Source organism: Lygodium microphyllum, chromosome 2 (assembly GCF_053477565.2).
Source record: "Lygodium microphyllum isolate KBCC chromosome 2, Lygodium_microphyllum_v1.1.10, whole genome shotgun sequence".
NCBI classification, from domain to species: Eukaryota; Viridiplantae; Streptophyta; class Polypodiopsida; order Schizaeales; family Lygodiaceae; genus Lygodium; species Lygodium microphyllum.
The window spans coordinates 62058057-62069298 of record NC_141136.1 but is presented as its reverse complement, the minus strand read 5'-3'; positions in this window follow the sequence as shown (position 1 = coordinate 62069298).

The window sequence follows — 11242 nt, the reverse complement described above, 5'->3', positions numbered from 1 at the left end:
TCCTTTACTATGGCGGTGTGCTTGGTGATGATGAATTCGTACTCCATCCAAGGACACGGAAGGTCTTAACCACTTTTGATATCTTGTTTTCTATTAGTTCCTCCACTATGGCATTGTGCTTGGTGTTAATGAATTCATACTCTACCCAAGAATATGGAAGACCTTAATTGCTTTTACCACTTCACCATCCAAGAGACATACATCCCATTTATCATGGCTATGAGTGAACAAAGTGAAGGTGTTATGCTTGCAACCATGTGCGGGAAACCAAAGTTAAGATAGATGGTCTCTCATATGAAGGGCATAGTCTTGGAGGTGGTTCAGGTTTAGTGCTACGTACTTTGGCAATCATGATTATCTAATGATAGCTCTGATATTGATGATGAAAACTTGATTGATATCATATTTTTGTTAGTAGTTATAATTGCTCCAATGATTACTCATACTTATCAATGGTTCCTATTGGTGGAACAACCATTAGTTGCTCTTGCTTGGTTGAAGAGCAAGATGGAAAGGGTTCTCACTAGGTCTTTTGCACTCTTCTCCTTAATTGGAGTGTCATGAGTTTGTATAGTGGCAATGGTCAACATCTGTTGTCATACTTACTTCAACACAGTCAATGTCTTTCATCTTGTGGAGGTCATTGTGGCATTGATTCTCCCATGATGGATGCCTGTGGTGGTGGGGCACTCTTGTTTAAATCCTATGGTGGGGTTGATTGCTTCTATATAGATCCTGTAACAATAGGTTGTTGTCTTGAGGTTGAAGGTAATGTAAGGTTTTTCTTCTTGTAAATAGTCACAAGTTCCAATTGCTTCTATGTCATGATTGATATTGCAACCTAAGTTTGCATGAGCAATTCAATGAGTTTTTAATCATGTTGTAGAGATGGATGGATCACTATGTAGAGTATCTTGTTACGTGGTGGTAGATGGTTAGGGAAGCTTGGAAAGCTTGATCCTTCTATTCGGGACATAATAAACTTGACCATGTAGTAGGGCCTTAGGAATGCACTATGACTTTGAAGTGGTTAGTCCTCCTATACAAGTGACATCTCATTCTCAATTTATGGGCAATAGATCCAATCGGTTCACTTGCAGATGTAGCGACTTCTTTTTTAGTGCTTTATACTTTTAGGATCCACTTCTTCATGTCACTTCTAGAATTTGCTATCTTGTTTGGTGGTTTTTTCAAGTCTCTTTTTGATATTATGGATTGTGGAGCAAGGTATTAACCCCATCCATACGGATATCATACTATGTTTTTGAAGACAATGGTGACATTCTCTACACCATAGTAGTGAGATTCTCCTTATTGAAAGTTGTGATGAGTTCCATGCTAGGAAGGGGAACTATATGCACTAAGTGTCATAGTTAAATTGCACTTGATTTACTATTAAAAAGTTTTTCCCAGTAGGGTTATTTCTCCTACTTTTGCCACATACTGTAACACATGAAAACTGATGGGGAGGATTTCATCCTTGATGCCTAACATTGCCTCATATTTTTCATATAAGTTGCATGTTTTGTCCCTTGATGGGTTAAGTTTGGCATTATATGGAATTACTAGAGGTTGTCCACTTTGAAAGTAAGCACCTGGTGAGAGTGTTGTATTAGGCTCATCCAATCCACCATTGACACCTTTAACCAACTTCTTGTATTCTTCCTCATCATTTGAGAACATCAAGTTCAATGGCTGCAAGAATATGCATCGAATCGTGCTTATCCTCTATAGGCAAGTTATATATATTTAATGAGTGGTCTATACTTAGGTACGCTTCATGAAACTCGTTTGAATAGTGTAGAAATGGCATCTAGGTTGACCGATGAAGCCTTCCATGTGTTTATTTCTATGTGAGCTACTTCAATTTTATTTCCAAAAGGAACATTAGTCCATTGTCTTACCCTTTGATTACTCAAGAATCTCTCATCCATGATCTACCTAGCAGGATATGATAGTCGAATCCCTTCATGGAAATGTATTTCTTGAGAATTGGACATCTATAATTGTGATTGGCTAGTCTTTCAAGACTTTGAATGGTCTTACTTTAGTAATATTTTCGGAAGGATTTTTGTTGAAAGATCAAATCCACCGAGGATCAGAGATAGAAGGAAGTAGAGATAGGAGATGGAAGAGAAGGAAAAGAATAGACAAGAGGTTGCAACCACTTGACATTCCCCAAATGAAATGGGAATTCATCAGTATGGACTTTGTTGTTGGCCTACCGCAAGTTCAGGGAGGATACAACTCCATTATGGTTGTGGTTGATATGCTCACTAAGGTTGCATATCTTATTCATGTTAAGACAAAATATAAAGCCTCAGACATTGCAAGGTTGTTCATCAAGGAGATATTCAAACTAAATGGGTTACCCAGAAGAACCATTAGTGATCATGAGTCTCTCTTCACATCACACTTCTGGAGAGCTATCTTCGAAGCCATTGGGACTCAACTCTATTTTAGTACAGCTTACTATCCCCAAACAGATGGCCAAACGGAGCAAGTCAACTAATTCATTGAGGATATGCTAAGGGCACACTGCTGCCATGAACCAAAAAGGTGGATTCAATACTTGCCACTGGTTGAGTTTGTCTATAATGCTTCTTATCAATAAAGCATTCAGATGACCCCTTTTCAAGCATTGTATGGGCACGACTGTTGAAGTCCTTTAAACTTCTCGGATCCAACCTCGAGGGTTGAAGCTTCAAGGCAGATGTTGGAAGATATGGATGACCAAAGGAAGTCAATAAGATAGGACATCCAAGCCGCCAAGGATAGACAGAAGGCATACACGGATTTGAAACATCAAGATAAAACCTTCACTGAAGGAGATATAGTCTTCATTCGTGTACGCCCAAAGAAGAGTTCCCTATCCTTAGGTGAATGTAAGAAGCTAAGTCCAAGGTATTGTGGACCCTACAAGATCCTCAAGTGCCTAGGACCCAATGCTTATAGACTCCAACTCCCTGAGAACCTAAAGGCTCATAATGTATTCCATATCATCCTACTAAAGAAGTATGTATCTAATCCTAGCCATGTACTTGATGACCTACAAGTTGTAATGCCTAGCCAAGGAGTCCTTAAGCTACGGTCTGACAGGATCTTAGATTTTAGAGAGAGACAATTAAGATCCAGAATCTTGAGAGAATGCCTCATCCAGTGGAAAGACTATCGCGAGGAGGATGCCACCTGGATGGATGAAAGCACTCTCATCCAGCAATACCCCCAGTTCTTCTCGAGATGAGGACATCTCGATTCCTCCAAGGGGGAGAGAATGTAGTATTTCCTCTCAAAATATTAAGGAGCTTTGATCACCTCACGCCATGAAAAAACTATGCAAAACCATCTCCCACGTCGACTAATGACGATGGCCAAGTGGTTACCCCGCGCGTGCGATAAAAATATCCATCCGCGAGGTGCAATCAAGGCTGGGGTTCAAAACAACAAAGCCGCGTGAGAACACCCTTATGGGAAAAAGGACAAATTGGATAGTGGGTAAAAATTAGGTAATTTTTTTAAATTAATTATCCCTTCCCCCAGCCGATGCATGGCTAGAGGAGAGGGAGTGGGAGAGGGATGTGTAGAGGTGGAGTGCATGGGGAGAAGAGAGGAGCATGAGAACTCCACGTGTGTGGAGTCTCTCTCCCCCCCTTAGCACTATAAAAACACCCCTTAGCATAGGCATGATCAGAGAGGGAAATCGAGAGGCTGCCATATTGAGGAGACAAGGGAAGGAAATGCTGCTGCCGTGCTGCCTGGGACTGTCGCCTGTCGTGAGAGAGTTGCAAAAAAATGCTCCCCTGCTGCATCGGATTTCTGCCAGGCTGTCGCCACGATCATAAGCATCATCATCATAGTTCCCCCCCTGTTGTCGCTAATTTCCTCCCCCTCAATCATTACTTTTTCCCCCCACATTTTTTGGGAGACAGAAGCTCTTTAGAAGCTTCTAAAGGAAAGGCCCTTAAGTCCTGTGCATGTGGTCTTTACCCGGGTCTTAAAACCCATGCCTTGTGACGGGTATTCCTGTATAAGGGAGAAGTGGACAGACTTGGGGCTTTTTTGCCAAAGCTTGGAGGCAATTTGGACATTGAGTAAAAGATCGCAAAGTTCAAGTCATCAATGATGGCTCCCAAGAAGACACAAGGCGCACCCGCGGGAGGCTCTTCCCCAAACATACACGTGGACATCTCCACGAGCCCACAAGCCCAGGTTTTACAATTTTAATCCCATGTATAAGAAATGCATTAAGCATGATAACTTTCATGGAAAGGAAGCACTTATGCATGTTTTGAATTCACCTAGCCTAGTAAAAATGCATATGAAGAAAATTGCCTACTCGAACGATTTACTAAAATTAATGTATGACAAGCAATTGGGTTATTGGCATTTCCAATGTTATGAGTGTAAATTACCTATCCATTTTACAAGCTTATTAGCTTTTTGCCTTGCCGTTCATTTCAAAGTGACAAGCCTAAAATGCATACTGCCTAGCGTTAAAAAGATGAAAATTGTTAAGTGCATCTTTGTTTGGCCGTGAAAGAATAAGCGTATCTTGCTATGACTCGCATGGAAAGAATTATTAACGTCCATTGCATAGCATGGAAATGGGACCATAGATTTGCACGTCGCATGCGAAGATGTTTGTCGAACGGATTAAAGGTTGCATGTCACATGAATTTCATTAACAGTGTTGTATCTAGGAAAGGGTTGCATGTTACATATTCATCATGTGAAAATTTCATTCATCAAGAGTTGCATTTAGGAAAGGTTGCATGACTTATCAAAGCATGAAATTCAATTGCTTAGACAAAAGGTTGTAGGCATAGTTCCTTAACGTAAATCCTAGTAGGTTCTATGTAAGTTATTCTCCAAATTATCATGCGTAATGTCTTTAGCAAGAAAAGATAGGGTTATTGCAAACCTTTTGGTGTGTAGAAGTAATGAATCGCATGTTTACATGTATTGTGATGTCTTGCAAACAAGTTTAGTATCTCTAGGAAAGGATCGTCCTTGTCGCAAGACAAGTAGATCAATTTAGCTAAATCTCTTGTAATATTATAACTATTAGGGATTCGTATAGGCATAACTAGTCGATACGATAAACACCTCAAGTACTAGCTAGGGCTTGGCACATTAGAGATGCAGCCTAGTATTGTACTTGGACGCCAAGTCGAAACCCTCAAACCCAAAGGTCCTACCCACATTCACGGAATGTTTGGGTCAATTGGACACCCATGCAAACAACGATCTAGGGTTTCTACCCAAAGGATCGATCGACCTAATGTTAAAACTTGGATTGAGTTTGGAAACCCTAGGACCGTTGTCGGCCTAGTACAATTAGGGTTGGGTTGGGTAAGAAGACACCCTAAACCTTGCATCTTGTCTAAACAAAATTCCTTGACTAGGAAACGCCGTTCAATGAGTGAAAAATCCCATGACTTAGGTGTGACACTTGTGCAACAAGTTGCAACGTTGCATGGCCTTGTGGTTTAACCACAATATAAATTTGCCACTCCTTGGAATGAGGTTGGCAGGCTCTAGCACAAGTCTAACTTGCAAGAGGATGAGTAGACATCCTGTTACATCACCTTTCTTGGGCTGATTTGCCAAGTTAAGGGAAGTTATGTATTTGCCTGGTAAGCAAAGGATCAATCAAGTTAAAGCAACATGGTCGCCAGGATTCACTGACTTAACTTAAGAAACCTAAGGTAATGGCTAATTTGGGTTGACAGCGTATGACCCTAACTCAAGGAAAAAAGGGGTAAACAAACAAACCCTTGGGGATCTTGCCAAGTCGCAATTGATCCCGAATTGAATGCTGGATGCATTCGGAGAAGAGGATTCACTCCTTAGCAGTTGGCCAATTAAATGACCACTAGATTGATTGTGTTTGTAACAGTTTAGGAGTATTGTTTGCATTGTTTACTCAAGGAACTAAAGATGGAAAGATAATTAATGCTTCAGGTTGAAGGCCTGAAGGGAGAGGCAGCATTAGTTACCCTCGACTGTCTGCTTTACCCTAACCAAGGGGGTTGTTAGCCGCACCGAGAACGTGGACCGAACCCACCACGAGAGGTCTCTCTGTTGGGTGCTACTTGGAGCAGGAGGATGCTTGGATGCCAAGGGGGCTCTGGCCGTAAATCCCTTGCCTTTCGGGCCCTGCACAAGAAGCCAACGTGACTCAAGATTGGATCTCGAGGCCCGCATACTAGTCTACGGGCGGAATCTTGGATTAGTAATCCCTACGAATTACTGGATAGCCTTCAGGCGGATTATGGATTGCCTTTGGGTGAACTATGGATTAGCCTACACGCTGGATTATATGGTTGTATTTCAAAGATAAATAAGATAACCTGTTGAAAAGGAACTTGTTTGACACTGTTTTTCTATGTCAAGTGCTAAGATTATGTGAAGGAACCAGTGTTTAACTAGCTAATTAAGGAAGTTGTTTTATGTGTGTACAACTAAATGTGGTAGGCAATTAGACAACTAAAGCAACCCTGAGGAAAGTGTGGTGGATGTGGCCATGGGTCTATTCTATGGATGGGTGGTCCCAGTTGGCCAGGAACTTTTATCAAGTGAAATGGACAACAAGGAACTTTTCTCAAATGGAATTGATAGCAAGGATCTTTTCTCGAAGAAAATGAACAACAAGGGACGTTGACCTAGAGTCTAGGTTACTAGAATCCTGATTTGTGTTGTTTTAGGGGAAAAGAATGGGACTATGCCTTATGGGTAGAGAGGTCGAGCTTTGCATCCCTCTTGTTTCCCATTCTCTTTGAACCAAGTGCAGCATGAATCCGCTTCGAACATGACGTTGCTGCATAAAGTAGTTCGCCTGGGGTTCGATGCTAGCTGCCATTCTAGGAGTTTGACCACTAGGAAAACCATGTTTTAGATCGGTCCTAAGTGAGAACGGCCAGAATACTTTCGCTACGTGGCAGACTTAGAAAGACCTGGATCGCAAACCCCGTAACATTCCATGGGAGTGCTGGGTGGAGCTTTCTAGACCCTCTTTCTGATGGGCTATTTAGACGTGTCCTACTAGTAAATAGGTAGATAGGTTACACAACCAATAGCTTTCTTGCCCTTATGCAATGGTACTAGATCTCATGTTTTACTGTCTTTTAATGCAACCTTATCCTCATCCATTATTACATCCCAATGAGCATGACCAAAAATATCCTCAAAGAAATTGGGCTCAATATCCTCAACCACCTTTAGCATATAAGCATAATTGTGAGCTACATAACCTTCAAAACCAAGCCTTTTAATAGGGTATCTAACCTTGCTAGACATGCATACCACTGTATCAGTTAGTGAAGCCTTTACATTACCATATGCTCTTTGTACACCTTGTGTCCTGACTAAAGGAATACCAAGGTCATCATCCAAACTCTCTGAACCATTGGAATGTCCATCATACCTCAAATGACTAGCATATGCATCATTATCATCTAATACTTTCTTCTTTTCCTTGTCTTTACCTACAATACTAATAGATGCACCTAAAGATGTGGAACTCAGTCTCCCAAACCAAGGGCTAATTGTAGATGTAGTTACCAGATGATTTTTTTGGTTTGCTGAGGCTTCGAGATTCTTTTTACTATCATAATCATCATCATCATCCAATGCATCACCACTAGATGCATACCAACTACTTATCTCATTAAAAATAACAACCCTGCTCACTCTGAACTTACCTATGACAGGGTTATAACAACAACATTCTTTCTACTTTAGAAAGTATCACTATAAGGATACAGGCGCAAAGCGACAGTACTCAAGCAAAAAAATATGGGCCGCAACCTGAGCATGTCATTTTATGCGAATGAACGAAAGAGAGAGCGAAAGGGAGAGTGAAATGCATCTTGTGTTTGAGAGGGAGAGGGAGAGAAAGAGGGAGAAGGAAAGCTTCTCACCGTCGCTCTGCCGCTGTTTGTGAAAAGGAGGAGGAAGTGTATGGATGGCGAAGAGGAGCCACCGAATCCACCCTTCGGGCCTTTATAGTGAGGGCATTGTTCCCTCTTGATTTGTTTTTATTTTTTATCCTTTTCTTTTGCTTGTTTTTGTTAAAAATCATGTGTATTGAGAGAGAAAGAGAGGAAATGAGAGAGGGAGAAGAAATGAGAGAGGGAGAGGGAGAGAGAAAAGGAAAGAAGGAACAAGAGAGAGAGGGAGAAAACATTAAACATAATAGAGAAAGAGAGAAAGAGAGAGAGGGGGAGGGAGAGAGGAGAATGAATAAATAAAAAACAAAGAGAGGGTAAGATCATGTTCTTTAATTTCTTCTTTTCTTGTTTGTAGTAGTAGTAGCAGTAGTAGTAGTAGTAGTAGTTCTTTAATTTCTTCTTTTCTTGTTTGTAGTGGTAGTAGTAGTGGTGGTGGTAGTAGTAGTAGTAGTTCTTTAATTTCTTATTTTCTTATTTATAGTAGTAGTAGTGGTAGTAGTAGTTATTGTTGTTGTTTTATTTCTTTTTTTCTTGTTTTTTTTTGTTATGGTAGTTGTAGTAGTAGTGAGAGTGGCAGTGGTAGTGGCAGTGGTAGTAGCAGTGGCCGTGACACTGGCAGTGGAAATGATAGTGGTAGTTGTTGTTGTTTAATTTCTTACTTTCTTATTTGTTGTTGTTGTGGTAGTCGTAATAGTAGTAGTGGTAGTGGTAGTGATAGTAGTAGTTATTATTGTTTAATTTCTTCTTTTCTTGTTTGTTGTTGTTGTAGTAGTCGTAGTTGTAGTCGTGGTCGTAGTCATCGTAGTTGTGGTTGTAGTAGTAGTAGTAGTAGTAGTAGTCTTATTGTTTGTTGTTGTTTTTTTTCTTTCTTTCTTTTCTTGTTTATTCTTGTTTAGTTTTCTTGTTTGTTGTTGTTGCTACTGTAGTACCAGTAGTAGTTTTTTCTTCTTTTCTTGTTTGTTGTTGTTGTACAGTAGTAGTAGTAGTAGTAGTTGTTATTGTTTTTTCTTCTTTTCTTATTTATTGTAGTGATAGTGGTAGTGGTAGTAGAGAGAGAGAGATGTTTTGTTAAAGGAAATTGGTAGTAGAGAGAGAGAAATGTTTTGTTAAAGAAAATGTGAGAGGGAGAGGAAGAGAAAAAGAAAGAAGGAACGCGAGAGAGGGAATAAACATACAACATAATAAAGAAAGAGAAGGAGAGAGAGAGATGGAAGGAGAGAAGAGAATGAATGGATCAAAAACAAAGAGAGAGTAAGATCTTGTTCTTTAACATCTTCTTTTCTTGTTTATAGTAGTAGTAGTAGTAGTAGTAGTAGTAGGTGGTGATGGTGGTGGTGGTGAGGTCCGATGAGGTCCAGTACAATACCACGATATGGAAAATACTCCGACATACGTTAATTAGTGGGTGGGTGGAGACTTTACATACATTAATTTTATTGAGTTACAAGAGAAGAAATCCATTCTCAAACAATTTAAGAAAGAAAAAAACAATGATAACAAAAATAATTTTTTTGTCGTAACGACCAAATGGAAAATGATGAAGGTCGTGATGTTTAAGATCGTGAGGCGTATCTTAATCATTGTGTCCCATGTCCTTGCTCTCAATGTAAGTTGGCAATTAGACGAAAATGTCAATTGTTTATAAAATACATATGAGCTTCGGCGAGTTTCAATTAGAGATCATTGATAAGGCAATCTTAGATTTTGAGTAAACGATAAGAAAAGTGTATATCAATCATGCATTGTATTCGCAAGCTAATTGAATATCATATACAAAAACATTGATTGTGACTGGCAAATTTTCTATCCAGGGAGGTGATGTCTCGTCCCAAGGAGGAGTGCACCCTTTGTGGCCAGTTAGAAGAGTTTGTGGGTGTGCAATGGATGGAGTGCCTGAGTAAATCCACCACTTAGAAGGTACTACCCAATCTATACCATCAATACCAGAGGAGAAAGGAAACCTTCTATACTTTCCTACAATCTTGGAGCCTAAGATGGAGAAAATGATCGATGCATTGATGCCCATGGATGTCGAGACATTTGATCTACTTAGAGATAAAACATCCATACCATTATATGATAGGTGCCGAGTATCTCGCCTGAAGACACTTCTTGCACTCTTAAGTGTGCAAGCAAAATACGGGTGGAGTGATGCGAGTGTGATCGAGTTATTCAGGTACCTTATATGTATGCTTCATTGATTTCTTTTCGGTGCTATCATAAAAAAATTTTGTGCTTTTTCAAGGTGTTTTATGATTTTTTTTCAGGTTATTGAAGTATCATATATTACCACTTGCAAATACCATGCTTGAGATGATATATGTCATGTTTTATGAAATCTTGGCATGGACTAGAATAACATCCATGCATGTGTCAACGATTGCATACTATTTTGAGGAGAATACGAGACTATGGAGACATATCCAAAGTGTGGTCCTCACATGTATCGATAGGATCTACAAGCTGGGCAAACCATCCCTCAAAAAGTTCTTAAATACTTTCCACTTATCCCCCGTATAAACCACATGTTTCATACATCCGGCATGATGAGCTTGACAATGTGGCATGCATAGAATAGATCCATAGATGGAATTCAACAAACATCAGCAGATTCATACGCATGGAGTCACATTGACTCTACCTTCCCAGGCTTTGCCCGAGAGCCAAGGAATCTTCGGCTGGGTCTTGCTATGGATGGCGTAAACCCATTTGGTCTGCACTCAACTTCTTACACTGTGTGGCCTATAGTCCTTCTCAACTACAATATCTCTCCATGGCTTTTTACAAAGAAAGGACATATCATCCTTAGCTTGCTCATTCCCGGCTGCTACAAAGTCAAAAATATGGACGCGTATCTTCGTCCATTAGTCGATCAGCTTAAGATTTTGTGGAAGGAGGAGGTCATCGTGCAAGATATGAGCAAGCACAATAGTCAACGGTCCAACAATATTTGAACCATTCTCATGTGGACCATGCATGACTTTTTGGGATTCGGAGAGTGCTCAAGTAAGTAGGCTTCCGTTCTCATTGGTAATATCTATCATAGCTCTTTTAAGTTTGTATTCACTGGATAGAGGTGTTGGGACATGTCTGGTTACCTCAGGTTATCATGCATGTCCATTGTGTGGGCCATAGCTAGACTCTCCAAGGTCACGAACCGTGAAGAAGATGGTATATCAAGGACATGCCTCTTTCTTGCCAGAGGGTCATGAACTTAGGGAAGGTTTTCTTGGACGACCTCTAGCATCTATGAATGCCCAAATTTGGTATGAGCTCAAAATGGTCCACAT